Source organism: Fringilla coelebs (genome assembly GCF_963513975.1).
Source record: "Fringilla coelebs genome assembly, chromosome: 23".
Taxonomy (NCBI): domain Eukaryota; kingdom Metazoa; phylum Chordata; class Aves; order Passeriformes; family Fringillidae; genus Fringilla; species Fringilla coelebs.
Window position 1 is genome coordinate 4,831,286 of NC_140049.1, and position 15,428 is coordinate 4,846,713.

The window sequence follows — 15,428 nt, forward strand, 5'->3', positions numbered from 1 at the left end:
TCAATTCACAGCTGAAACCTCAGCACCCACCACTCTGGGGCTGGGATGGACCAGAGAATATCAGTGAGGATCCCCAGGATTTCTGGATCAAGTGATTATTGCTGAGGTGTTCAAGGCACTGGGAGCTGCAGGGGGATGAACCACACTCAGCCAATCCTGCACTGAGCCCTTCTGCAGCAGGGATGAAACTTTCATTCAAAAAAAAATGGATTTTTCACCTGGTGAAACAATAAAGTTCCTCACTCTCACCAGCTCAATCATTACCAGCAGCTTTGGTTTGCTGCTGTAACAGGAACCATGTGGGAGGTGTTCCAATCCTAAAGCTTTAGGATTTTAGCATTTTAGGATTTTTTCTGCATCTCCCCAAGAGCAGCTGTGCTTTTGGCTTCTAACAGAGTGGGAAAGAGCCAGCCCAGCAGCTCCTCACCCTGCTGCTCCCACTCGAGACAATTCCAACACCTTTAATGCTCTCTCCCTCTCCCTGGAAATGAAGCCTCTGCTCAACACCTTCCTCCTTTCAACACAAGCCCTGGGGTATTTTCACCTCTTTTGCCACCAAGAAACAGCAGCAGGATGTGGTGTCCACACCTCCCACCCCATCCATACCCACTGGAATTATTTTATATTATTTATACTTTATTTTAATTCATTTATATATATTATTTAAATTTTATATAATTTAAAATATCTTTATATATAAATATTTTATCTATATTCCTATAGATATTATAGAAATCTATATAATATATTATATCTATATAATATATATCTATAGATAATCTATTCTATCTATATTTCTATACATATTATCTCTAATATTTTATATTATTCAATAGAAACGTTTATCTATTAATAAATAATAATTTAATTTAGTTATACATATCACTTATATTTTATAGAACTTTATAGAATTTATATATAATTTTATATATATAATCTATATAATTTATATATAATTATATATTTATAAATATCTATTTATTTATATATAATTATATATAAATATATAAAAATATGTATATACATAACTATATAGAAATATATAGAAATATATAATTATTATATAATCAATAAATATTATTTATATTTTATATTATTTATAAATCTATTTCCTATATTTATAGATATAGATATAGATATATAAATAATAAAATTTTTATTTTTAGATTTTATTTTATAATTTGTACACTGTACACCCCTGAGTGTCCTGGCTACCCTTTCCCTTCCCTGTTCTGTGCTCTGCCTCACTGAAAGGCAGCACACAGCAGCCAGAACATGGATTTAGGATCTCAGAGTGCACAAACCAAACCTCTCCCTGCCCCACACTCTCTGTGTTCAGGCTCTGCCCTTGATAAAAACCATAATTACTGAAACCCAAGGCTGTGAATTTCCCATCTGCTCCAAGAAATTCCCCCCCAAACCTGCGGGATCTTAAGGAGAGTCCTGCCCTCTCTCCATCAGATCAATATCACCAATTTTTTACCCTCATTCAGCAAAATTGGAGCTCTTGTCCCCCTCTCTTTCCTTCTGCAGAGGAGCAAACAGCTCAGGAGCTCCCATTTCCCACATCCCAACCCCTGGATGGGCACCACCAACCTTTATTTACCCCAGAACAATCCTGCACAGGATTATTATGAATTATTGATGATGAAAGCACCTTTCTCCAGCCACATTTACCTCTTGTCTATCCAAAACTGTTGAGGAAACCAATGCCCACAATGAGAAACTCCTCCCAGGAGCCCTGCACCATCCTGCCAGCGGGCTGGAGGGGGGTGAAGAATCTTCAAACCTTTGTTTTTCCACTGAGCAGGCGCAGGCTGGTGCTCCAACACTTCTCTGCTCACACCTGGGGCTGGGGAGGCAAGCACAGAACAGATGGTTCAGTTCCCCTGGCAGCTCTGAAAACCAAAGGCATTTATTTACTGCAGGATACGACATGTGCATGAGGGAAATGAGCACTGAGGATGGGAACATCTGCCCCAGGAAGGTTTTTCCATCCCACTGAAGTCATGGTGCAAATCAAACACTTCCTAAAGCTGCTTCTGCACAGTGCAGAACACCACAGGGTGGAGAAATCCAAGAGTTGCTGGGACACAAATGAGGTTTAAAGCTCAATCTGAGGTGGACTAGAAAATCCCTTTTGTCCCTGCTCCCTTCACAGAATCCCAGGATCTTTAAGGTTGGAAAAGCCCTCCTGGATTGTCAAATCCCAGCTGTGCCTGACCCCCACCTTGTCCCCAGCCCAGAGCACTGAGTGCCACCTCCAGGGATGGGCACTCCAAACCTCCCTGGGCAGCCCCTGCCACGGCCTGAGCCCCCTTTCCATGGGGAAATTATTCCTGAAAGTTTTCCCCTTACATTCCCTTTACATTTCCCTTACAATCCCTTAATTTTCCTTACATTTCCCCTACATTTCCTTTACATTCCCTTAATTTTCCTTACATTTCCCCTACATTTCCTTTACATTCCCTTAATTTTCCTTACATTTCCTCTTAATTTCCTTACATTTCCTTTACAATCTCTTAATCTCCCTTACATTCCCTTAATTTTCCTTACATTTCCCCTACATTTCCTTTACATTCCCTTAATTTTCCTTACATTTCCTCTACATTTCCTTTACATTCCCTTAATTTTCCTTACATTTCCTCTACATTTCCTTTACATTCCCTTAATTTTCCTTACATTTCCTCTACATTTCCTTAATTTCCCTTACATTTCCCTTAATTTCCCTTACATTTCCCTTATTTCCCTTAATTTCCCTCACATTTCCCTAATTTCCCTTACATTTCCCTTAATTTCCTTACATTTCCCTAATTTCCCTTACATTCCCTTACATTTCCCTTAATTTCCCTTACATTTCCTTACACTTCCCTTACATTTCCTTACATTTCCCTTACTTTCCCTTACATTTCCCTTAATTTCCTTCATTTCCCTTACATTTCCCTCAATTTCCCTTACATTTCCCTTAATTCCCCTTACATTTCCCTTACATTTTCCTTAATTTCCTTAATTTCCCTTAATTTCCCTTACATTTCCTTACATTTCCCTTAATTTCCCTACATTACATTTCCCTTAATTTCCCTTACATTTCTTTACATTTCCCTTAATTCCCCTTACATTTCCTTACATTTCCCTTAATTCCCCTTACATTTCCTTACATTTCCCTTAATTCCCCTTACATTTCCCTTAATTTCCTTACATTACATTTCCCTTAATTTCCCTTACATTTCCTTACATTCCCTTAATTTTCCCCTTTGAAGGAAATTCTCCCCTCACTCATCTGCAGCAGAAACAATCAGCAGCAGAGGCTAAACCTGATCCTCAGCATGACAAAAAAACCTGATCCTCAGCATGACAAAAAAAACCCCCATTTTGTGGAAGGGTGGTGCCCTCCCAGCCATCCCTGCAGGTCCTGGGCAGGCAGTGGAGAGCTGGATCCCTCCTGTACCTCACAGGCAGCATCTCCCCCCTTTGCACTGGGAGGAAATCACCAACAATCCCCTGGATCTTTCCAAGATTTCACTGACAATAAATCAAACCCCTGGGAAAAGCAATGCCAGCCTCAGCACTGTGCCCTGTGTCACCCTGGGGACATTTTCCTGCCCAAGCCCATCCTCTGCACATGGGATAATTTGCCATGGCCAGCTGGATCGTGATGGGAAATCACATTTGGAAGGACTTTAACCAGGATTCATTGGTTAAAAAACCTTCTAAACATCATGGTGCAGAGAAACCAAACACTCCAAGAATTCTCCAAAGATCCAGAGACCTGCAGGGAACCAGAGCTGGCTGGAAGGAATCTGAGTGACCAAAGGAGCCCAGAACAGCCTCCAATTTTCACTGCACCCCAGCAAGGACCTGCTAAAACACCTCAGTCCCTTTGGGAAAAAAACCTTAACAACTTCACTTATAATTAGCTTTCTGAGCACTGACAGAGGACTGATCCCCTGAATCCTGATTCATTTTAGCAGCACAGGATAAAGAAAGCAAGAAGAAAATGTGGAAGTGGCTTCTCCAAGCAGACAAGGATCCCTCCTGGGGTTGTGCCATCCCTCCTGGGAAGGAAACGCTTCTCCACTGCTACCAGGGATTTACTCCCAGGTGGAACCCTGAAGGAGGAGCCTGGGCAGCCTCCAGGAGCTGCTCCCAGTGCTGCCAGGCAGGATTGATTTATGGGGTGGGCACCTGCTGGGTCTTAAACCCTCCTCAAGGGATGTTCCAGGATAAAAAGCTGCTCAGACTCAGCTGGGTCTATCAAAGGGATGGGAATTGGTGCAATAGGAGCTCACAGCAGGAAGCACACAGCACCCCCCAACCCACTGGAATGATTTTATATTATTTACACATTGTTTTAATTTATTTATATATATTATTTTAATTTTATATTATTTTAGATAATTTAAAATATTTCAATATATAAATATTTTATTTATCTTTACATATTATTTCTATTTTATACTATTCCATAAAATAGATATGAATATATAATTATTTATTTAGACATATTACTTATATTTTATATTACTTTATAGAAATTTTTATATCTTTAATATAGAATTATTTAATTTATATATATATTATTTATATTTTATATTATTCCATATAAACATTTCTATATTAACATATAATTATTTCATTTATTTATCCATATTACTTATATTTTATATTATTTTATAGAAATTTTCATGTATTTAGTATATAATATATTTTCATATATTTAGAATATAATTATTTATCTATACATATTGTTTATATCTTGTATGATTCCATTATATTATTCCATATAAATACGGAGTATTCCATGTTTCTATATTAATACATAATTATTTATTTATCCATATTACTTCTAGTTTGTATTATTTTATAAATTTTAAATATGTTTAATATAGAATTATTTAATTTATCTCTACATATTATTTATATTTTATATTATTCTATATAAACAGTTATATATTACCATATAATTATTTCATTTATTTATCCATATTACTTATATTTTATATTATTGTATAGAAATTTTCATATATTTAGTATATATTTTCATATATGTAGTATATAACTATTTAATTTATCTCTACATATTGTTTATATCTTATATGATTCCATTATATTATTCCATATAAATATGGAATATTCCATGTTTATATATTAATATATAATTATTTATTTATCCATATTACTTCTAGTTTGTATTATTTTATAAATTTTAAATATGTTTAATATAGAATTATTTAATCTCTACATATTATTTGTATTTCATATTATTCCATATAAACGTTTATATATTAAGACAGAATTATTTCATTTATTTATACATATTACTTATATTTTATATTATTTTATAGAAATTTTCATATATTTAGTATATATTTTCATATATGTAGTATATAACTATTTAATTTATCTCTACATATTATTTATATTTCATATTATCCCATATAAATGTTTATATATTAAGACATAGTTATTTCATTTATTTATATTTTATATGATTTTATAAAACTGTCTATATATTAATATATAATTATTTAATTTATTCATACATATTATTTATACATTATATTATTTTATTTTGTTTATAGCTATATTTTATATATTTATATACAATTATAAATAATAAATCTATTATTTATATATTTTATTTTATAATTTATACATTATACACCCCTGAGTGTCCTGGCTACCAGCTGCAGCTTTCCCTTCCCTGTTCTGTATTCTGCCTCATTGGAAGGCAGGACACAACAGCCAGAACATGGATTTAGGATCTGAAAGTGCACAAACCAAACCTCTCCCTGCCCTTGATAAAAACCATAATTACTGAAACCCAAGGCTGGGACTTTCCCAGCTTTCCTCAGATTCCAAGAGCAGCTAAACAGGGCACAGAGGAAGTTGGTGCTGAGGTTTATCTGGAATAAGGAAAAATTTCTGGGATTATTCCAGGTGTTTCCCCACCGTGCCCAAAGATATTTGCTTTTACAAATAAACTTTAGGTTTGCTGAGAAATTAAATTGGACATTGAAAGAAGCAATGGGGAAGAAAAACCCATAAATTCTATAGAATTAAAAATGAAAAGGGAGGGTTGTACATAGAGGGGAATATTTTATATCAGGTGTTTTGGGAAGTCTGGGCCTCTCAGAAATGGGGACAGAGAGGAGGGAAATGCAGCAGGAAATTGGGATAAAAAGGAGGCTGCATCCTCCAAAAATGTGAGAGACCCCAGGGGAATGCCCCATGGCCTCTCCCTTTGTTGGAATAAAGCCAGAAGGGCTCCTCTGTCTCCTCTTTGGACACAAACCTCTGGTGTTTGTGGGTTAATTTTCCTAAGAGCAGGGTGAGGGTGACAGCTCTGGGTTTAACCCCATCCCTGGGATCCCCCTCTGACCCTTCCCAGGGCTTGTCTGACCCCAACCCACGGCAAAGCTGCTCCTCTGCACTGCTCCCAGCACACCCATTAACCACAGGGGGAAATCTCCATCATCCCCATTTTAAAGGGGAACAAGAGGCATTTCCACAGCTGTGGAAACACAAAAACCACCCCAAACAAGGTGCTTCAGCTACCAACACTGCTGGGTTCCTGCGTTCACCTTAAACCACATGAAGAAAGCCCAAAGCAATTTAAAATAACTGGGTAAGGATGTGACAGCAGAGCCTTCCAGCAACAGGAAATGTGGCTGCTCTTCCCTCCCCTGTCTGGCAGATCCCTCGTGGTCTGGGCTGTTTACTTGCCCTCACACACACTGATAACAGGAACACTTTTTTACTCTTTTTTTTGGTGCTGGTTTCCCCCCTGGCCTGAAACATGTCCTGCAGCTGTGTTTATGAAGCAGAGCATTATTAGGCTGCATTTCAGCAGAGCCTGAATTTAAAAGTTTCACTTCTGAGGAGCTGGAAGCCTCCATAGGAGGTGGGAGTTGTTTGGAAAATAAAAATGTTTAAAGATACCATAACGGTTCTCAATGAAGTCCATGGGAATTTATCAGTGACTCTAATGAACAAAAATTAAAGCAGATGTTGAAAACCCAGAAGTTGAGCTGAGATCCTCATGGGAAAACTTTCCAGCCTGCAGAAACCACAAAGGGGATGGGAGCTCTTGCTCATGGCCACGGACAATTCCAGAAGCAATTCATGGGTCAAAGTCTCTTTTCCAAAGCAGACTTTGCCTCTGAAGCCACCACCAAGCTTTGCAAAACTTTCTCCTATAGATATCTCTCACGTGGACAAGACAGAGCCAGGAGTGTACTCTGGAAGGAAGAGGCAAAGGGTGTCTTTACAACAGCCCAGGGACAAAGAGAACATCAATAAACTGAGCTCCAGCCCCTCCTGGCTGACACAGGGTGGGGCAGGGATGGGGGTTTGGGGACTGGGCTCTCCCAGCCTCAAGCTGCTCTTGGGATGAGGCTCTGAGGAACAGCAAAGGCACCCTGAGATACCTGAGAGCTCAGAACAGGCTGTGCCTCAGGGCCAGAGGGGAAAGCTGGGCTGGCACGGGTAAAACACAAGGTCTTGGAATCACAGAGCCCTGGAATGGTTTGGGCTGGAAGGAACCTTAAATCTCATCTTGTTCCTCTCCCTGCCACGGCAGGGACACCTTCCACTAGCCCAGGTTGTTCCAAACTCCATCCAACCTGGCCTTGGACACTTCCAGGGGTGGGGCAGGCACAGCTGCTCTGGGCACCCTGTGCCAGGGCCTCCCCACCCTCACAAGGAAGGATTTCTCTCAATATCAAACCTGAATTTCCCCTTTTTCAGTTGAATCCATTCCCCTTTGTCCTGCCAGTCCAGTTCCTGATGAAGAGTCCCCCTGACCCTCATTCACAGTCTTGTCTTCACCCACCCAAGAAGAGCAGCATGAGAAACACCAACATCCCCTTTTCTCACCACCTGCTCCCCACAAGCCTCCACAACAGCAGCTCAGGTGGTTCAGGACCTCATCCTGCCCTGAACCTCTGAGCTGGAGCAGCCCAGCCTGGCAACAACCAAAGCAATCCCTTGGCCAAGGGGGCTGCAGACACCTCCATGGCCCAAAGGACATCTCCTCTCCATGGGCAAACAGCTCAACAACCACCCTGGGAGACCTCACTGGCTTCTCTTCACTCAAAGCCTTCCACACCCCTCCTGCATCCTCAGACACAAATTTGTGTCCCCAGCCATATCTCAAATGTGCACAGTTGCACACATGCAGTAAATGTGCATATTTTACTTTATAAAATGTGCAATTGTAGAGCCTGGAAATGCAGCACATGCATCTGAAAGGAGAGGCTGGCTGCAGGATCCAAGTGCTCCCCTGCACACAGGGCAGCAGTGCCAGGGAACGCTGCCAGCTCGGGGTGGGTGAGGCTGTGTGCATTGCTAAACCCTGGCCTGACCTCTCACTGCATCTGGGGACAGGAAATACTGAAGAGAGCTAAAAACCTCCAGCCTGATCTTCAGATGCAATTGCAGAACTAGGCATGAAGGTCAAGGCAGGCAGATAAGGAGATGAAAGGGCTGTGACCCACAATTGATCCACAGCTCATCTGTGGATCCCACCACATCCCATCCCTGTCCTGGGACAACACACACGAGCTCAAACCCGAGCTGGGCTGGGAGGTGGCAGCTCATGAATGCACAGCAGCATGTCTGACAGCACCCACACCCCGGCTTCCAGGGTTTCATTAACACATCCCTGGAGTGGGGTACAAAGGGGCAAAAATTAGGCAACTTTTGTGCCACCATCCACGTTCTCTGCTCCTGCTACAGGCACCTCCAGCACGTGGACAAAGAGGAAGAGCAGCAGGAGGATCCTGTCAAACCCATCACAGCACGTGCACTGACCCAGTCCCTCAGAGCTCACTCTGCTTAGGAGTTTACCTCACCCAGTTCTCAAGGCAGCTCTAATTACACTCAGGCACAGGGCTCCGAGCCAAGAACCGCAGGAAACACAACGGGAATCACAAAGGCAGCAGCCCAAGAGCCTTTCCAGCGCTCTGCCTGTTCGACCAAACCCTTTTCAGCCTTTGCCCCAGACCTCAGGACACGAGGTGGGAGCATATCCTCCAAGAGCATTTGCCATTTCATAGTAAACCAGCAGCATGAGGCCAACACAAGCTTGTTATTGGCCACAAGCAGAATCTGGGCCATCTGATGTTTTAAACTTATTAATTCAGCTGCAGCTGGTAAAAGCACAGTTCTAAAATAACGTGTGAATTCAAATAACCTGCTCCCATCTAATCCGCTCGCATTGCTCTCTGCTGCAGTGCAGTTAATTAAATGGTTCTCGTTATAAATCCACTTTCCCCAGAAGTCTCATTAGCCAAATTAATATGATGCATATAGAGCACTTAACTCTTCCAAGAGACTGGTTTTAACAACAGCCTGGCTCTACCTGGCCACTGGAGCATCCCTCTAAGCCCTTCAGAAGGCAGAGGGGCAGACCCAACACCCGAAAAACAACTCGCTATGGCAAAGTGACTGCAGGAGAACCATCCCACAGCACATCCCACGATACCTCTGAGTCTCTGGAATAAATGCATGATGCAAAGGAGACAGGCAACCATCTCCCAGTGAAACAGACAGTGAAATCTGACTCAGAGAGGCAGAACTCTTCTGGAACAGCCACTGACATTTCCAAGCACACCCAAAAAGTGGGACAGTGCCCAAGGCCTGACACAAACACCTGGATACCAGAGCAGGTGACCAGCTTGCCAAAAAGAGCCCCTTTTTTGGGGTACACTGACAGATTACTCATCTCCCATCAGCATCAACCCCCCAGCCCAGGCAAAGGGGCTAAAACACATCTCCCATTATTGCTACCAGCCCCAGATCTATTGTACAATACTTCAAAGGAGATTCAGAGGTTGTATCTCAACAGCACAAGAAATACATTGCAAAAAATAGGAATTTTAACTACAAACACCAGCTTCTAGAAGAAAAGGCATCTCCTGAGTCTCCCCTCTCCAATTCCCTTCCCTCATAACCAGCAATATCTACAATTGCTCCCATTTACAACAAAAAGCTTCATTTAAATTATTACACCAGCATCCCACAAACACAGACAATTTGCCAAATCATTGGCTTGGCTTTCCTTATCAACACACACAAATTATAAACACTACTCTGGGTTAAAGCAGTGTTAATTCAAGCAGTTCACAAAGTCAAAAAACCAGCTCCAGCTTGCCAAGCTGAGAACATGTAGCTTTATGTGCAGGGCCCTGTTTCTCAACGGGACTCCCCAACAAACAGGGAAGCACATCCAAGAGTCGGCTCCTTCGCCCCCATTCCCGAGCGGGTGGAGCAGCACGGTGACTGAAGGAACCACAATTAGTAAGCATTAATCAACTGGAGAATCAAGGCAACAAAAGGTGAACAACAATCTTCTTTTACATTACAACTCAGTCCAACCTCTTCCAGCCCCTTACCTGTTTTAGGGATTTACACAGCGCTTTGACACCTTGCAGAGCACAACCACAGCATCCATCGGCTGATAGGCACCTGCAGCCTAGCAAAGCTCCTGCCCGGCTGCAGGGGGTTATCCATGGAAGTTAAAGTGTGTCAAGGCAAACAGGGCAAGCGTTGGAGGTGTCTTCATGGCACATCACAGGAATTCTACCACCAGCACAGCACGGGAGCTCCTGAAGCCGACGACGCAGCGGTGGCGGCTTCCTCTCGACGGCCGCGGTGCTCAGGCGCGCCCCGAAGTCTCCTGCAGCAGACACGGAGTTGTGCTCCTGCACGGGAACAGCTTTCCAAAGCTCAGGAGCCCCCGGCACAGGAGAACTACAGCACACAGCGTTTTCGGGCCGCCTCCGGCTGTTCCTCTCCCCGTCCGCACTACACCGGGAGCGACTGCACGGAGCGCGCGGCGGGGCCGGGACGCGAGCAGGGCACATGCACATCCGAGGCGTGTGGAACCACTGGCTTCAAAACCGGTCAAAATAAGGCACTGAGACACCACGCAAAGGTTTAAATTACCGCCTCCAGCTCTCAGGAACTCTTCATCCATTCAGCACTAAACCCACAACTGCTGAAAAGCCCCTGGAGATGGAGGAGCGCCTCGCGTACGGCAGGAAAGGCTTTATTAACAGCATTTAAACACTTTTAAGGACTCATTTCTCTTTTTCTTTTGGCAATTTTGGTGAAAAGGTTTTACGTGCAAGATTCAAAGCAATTTCAAAACTTTTTTTCTTCAAAATTAAAAAAAAAAACCAAGAATCAAAACTAAAGGCAAACATGTTGGGTGAACAAAATAAATCAGAGAAACTTAAAATTCAGGAACTCCAGCTCTTCCAACCAGCGAAGCCCCAGACTTGGCCACCGTTCCGAGGCGCAGGGTGGTGCTTCCCTGCTTCTTGCGTGCCAGCAGCAGCACCGCCGCCCCGTCCCGCTGAGGAGAAACGCAGCAAGTGACCCCATTTTCACTGCAAACACGGGGGCCACAGCAAGGCCATCAGACACAAATTCTTCTGACTGGTACCACAGGTCGATCAACGCAAAAGTGTCGGTGCTCTCCCTGCTTCTTGCTCAAGACCCACAACTATCAGCTCAATTGGGCAGCAGCAGCAGGAACCCCTCCGCTGCCAACACAGGGGCCAAACGTTTGTCGTCAATTCACTTCCAGGCAGAAAAACCATTTTCCTCAAAAGAAACAATTTATTTAGAATGAAACAAAATCAGCTCAACTGTGAGCGCATGTTTGAGTGACAGCTACTTTTAAGCTGTGTGAGCCATAAAAAGGGTATTCCTTTACTTTTCCAGCAATCTTGTGTACACAGCACAAAGCAAAGAGGTCATTTTTTTTTTCCACTTAAAACACGGGCATTGGCATCACAATAGCAGATACACAACTTTTTTTTTTTTTTAAAGCTGCCATTTTAGTAAAATGCACAAATACTAAACAGATAAGCTTTCTTCCACCAGGAGGCCCATGTAAATTCCACATAAGCCACAGCTTCTCTTCCCAAAGGTCCATTAGAGCTTGGTATCCCATGCGGTTGTCTTCTGCAGTCCACCAGACTTGCTTGCAGGAGGAAAAAAAACGTTATTTCAATACAAATGTGTACATCAGATTTGGGTTTTTCCCCTCCCTACATTATACAGATGAACATAAAGAGCTACGAGGCCTTTCTGAGTATTCTACTTGGACTTCAAAAAGCACCAATACCACCCATGGGCACGAAACCTCGGAATGAAGTTGCCTTCTAGGGATAGATGCAAAACAAGTAGTGCAGGGCTTCTTTTTGGACCAGGATAAAACTAGGCTTACAGTACTGATGATTATTCAACTCGCAGTAACATTTGTTGGGGCGCATCAAAATCATTAACCGGGAGAAAAACCAACCTAATTCTTGCTAATTTGGTTGACTTTCCTCACTGGGTATTTCCTGAAGGCAACTTATCAACAAAACCATGAAATGTAGTGTTACACAGCTCTTCTGCTCTCGTTCTGCTGTGCAGTTCTAACAGCAGACAATGCCAATATTAAAAGGTCAAATCAAAGACACACCCAATAAAATTTAAAATTGTTACTATTCAAGTCATATCTCCTAGCCATCGTTTTCACACAATTGGAACTGCGGGAAGATGAACATTCAATGAACCATTCTCTGCACCACCCAGTCTGCTTTGAGCCTGATACAAAAATCACCTCATCGTTCAGTCTACCAATCATTGGAATATCTGTCCTTCAGTGCTATAAAGAAATAAACAGGGGGACAAAGGGGAAAGAACCCCAAAAGCTCCCGAGCCACATGGCAACCATTTCTTCCCCTCTGGGCACACAGCACTCCCCAGGAGTGCTGCCCTCAACACTGTTTGCTTAGAGCCAGGAACTATCATTTTCCAAGGCATTTTTCCCTGAGTCCTCAGAGTTTTTGAACTTGTCTTCACAATTTTGATTCACTCCTCCTCCCCATTAAGACCTCAGGCCTTTCACCTCAGTTACCATCAACCAGAGGGTTCCCAAACCCACACAAGAAATTAAAACTCGTTCTTCATAAAACTCGGCTCTCCATAGAGGCCAAGAAAGTTGTCACCAAAATATTTCATCTTTAACATCCTTGAAAGAAACAAAACAGAGAGAGGGCAAGGTTTGTCTGCCTGGCAGTAATGCCCTTTTCTCTCTGGGAGGCTGACAAGGATGTGTTGGTATTTGTGCCCCTAAAACCTCTGGATTGAGGATAACCTCGGTGTTCCCGTGGCAAACAAAGCCGCTGGCCAGGGACCAAGGAAGTTGCGCAAAGTTTCCAATTGAAAGAAATAAACAACAAAACTAAAATCTCAAACAGAACTACGAGTCATTTGAGGTTCTTTCCCCAAAGCATAAAGCACAAGGATGAAATGATTCAGGAAAAGCACATCCTTTTTCCAGGCTAATTCAACACACTAATGAAATAGAAGAACATCAGCTGCACACAAGGTCGGGAGGGAATACTGAGCTCTCACCAGAGCAACTTAATGCCAGACATAAGGAGAGAGCCAACAACTGCTACTTCTGGTTTGCTCTACACACAGTGGTATCACCCACAGGCTTCTAAACCTTCAGCCCTGGCTAAGCCAACTTCAGTGGACAGTTACTCCAATGGGGAACACCTCAGACCAAGGAGGAAAGCACAGCCCGCCCAGCCGGGACAGCAGCACGGGAATTCAGTGCTGACAAAAAAAAAACCTTTCAAAGTTTTGCCACAAGAACCCTCAAAGGGTGTTAAAATCCTTGCTTACAAAACAGAGCAGCAACCACAAATGAACCAGATTCAAAGAAGCAGGTGCTCCATTAAATAAGGAACCAGAAAACCTGGAGTCAAACACAGCCTCGCCTGCTCCTTCTCGCCCTCCAGCACAGCACAATTTCACAGCCAGTGGCAGGTGGAACCGCCGTGATCTCCCAAGGAAACATGGAAGTGCACCTCACATGCTCTTCCCAAAAGGCTTCCCAAACCAAGCTGGCTTTAACAAGCTATGCTGACCCCAAGTTTTATGGGTTTTTAAGCAGGTGCCTGCTGCAGACCAGCAGAACAAATGCTGCTCTCAGTGTCCAACACAAACTTTAGTGCTTTTTTCCCCCCGGTTTTGGGCAGATTTAAATTCTCAGCTGTTCAAATCTCTTTCCTAGAAAACTCTTGCAAGTGATTTCTGTCAGATGTCAGAAATCTCCCAGAAAACTCCCTCTGAATGCAAGCAGCACTTGCAGCATTGATCACCTGCTGACACACAACAGGCACCTGCTCCAATTAAAACATTCTTTGCAGTAAGTGGTAAACACGTATCTTCTTAAACACAGTGATTTGCATTTCTGGTGTCATTCCCAAAAATTCTCCTTGTTAATAGTAAGCTGAACAGCTGAATTCTGCCATCTCTTACATTCACATTGAAGGACAACCCAGAAATCCTGGATTTTACTCTCAAATTTAAGAGCATTAAATGAGGCTTTCACCTTTTCATTTAGAAAGAAAAGTAGCTACAAAAAACAAAATCTGTGTTTAAGAGATGCTGCCACATTGGAATTCTCAGTTCACCACGATGTTTGGGACGCTGGGTCCACTCATTCTGGGCAGATAAAGGAATCAAAGCCCTCTTAAACCACAGCCCTCTCTGACAAGTGGTGCAGTAACAAAAACCGCTATTTTTGTGACAGAAACTCAAGCAAGTTCAGTTACACCCATAAAATACATTCAAGACATTTCCTCCTTCATCTCCTATTCCACACTTTGAATTTGATTTTTGCCATGCAAGTTGTAACAGAAATCAACTCATGCCTGTATCAATTATCCAAGGAATCTACTGGAGCATGGACCCAGCGAGGCAGCGTCGCTTCTCCGTTGCCCAAATCCCTGAAAACATGGCTAAGTGCAAGATTACATTCTGGGTTTAAGTGCAAGATTACAATTTTAGGGCCTGTAAAGAGATACAGTGAGATTTACACTTCAGTTTAGAAGCTGCTGCAACATCCTTTTGGTTGTTAAACAGAGTATCATGGAATTAGATCACATCAGGGATTGAGATCCCTTCTCCCCTCCTAAATGCCTGAATTACCAAAGGTGGCTAAGACAGCTGGAGAAAAGTGCCCAACGATTGGGGAAAAATAAAAATTAACTATGTTCTTAAAAAAAACCCAAAAAAACAAACAACCTACAAACTGTTTCATCCTTGAATCACAAGAACAAGAGCTCAAACCTCAGTATCTCAGAGTATTTTTAATATTTCTCCAGGATGCTAAAACCACTTTACTCCAGGTGCCCATGATAAACCTCATGTAATGCCCACTGCACACTGTACCTGAAAAGTCCCTAGCAGACAGCAGTTCCTTGCTATTAACAAAGAGGTAAAATGTTAATGAGAACTTTTATGTAATTAAATTATCACAGAATGAAAAGCATCTCTGGAGAGAAGCACTTACTTGCTCAGTTTGCATTGTGGAACCAGACCCCACTGAACCTGCAACTCTTGGAAAACAA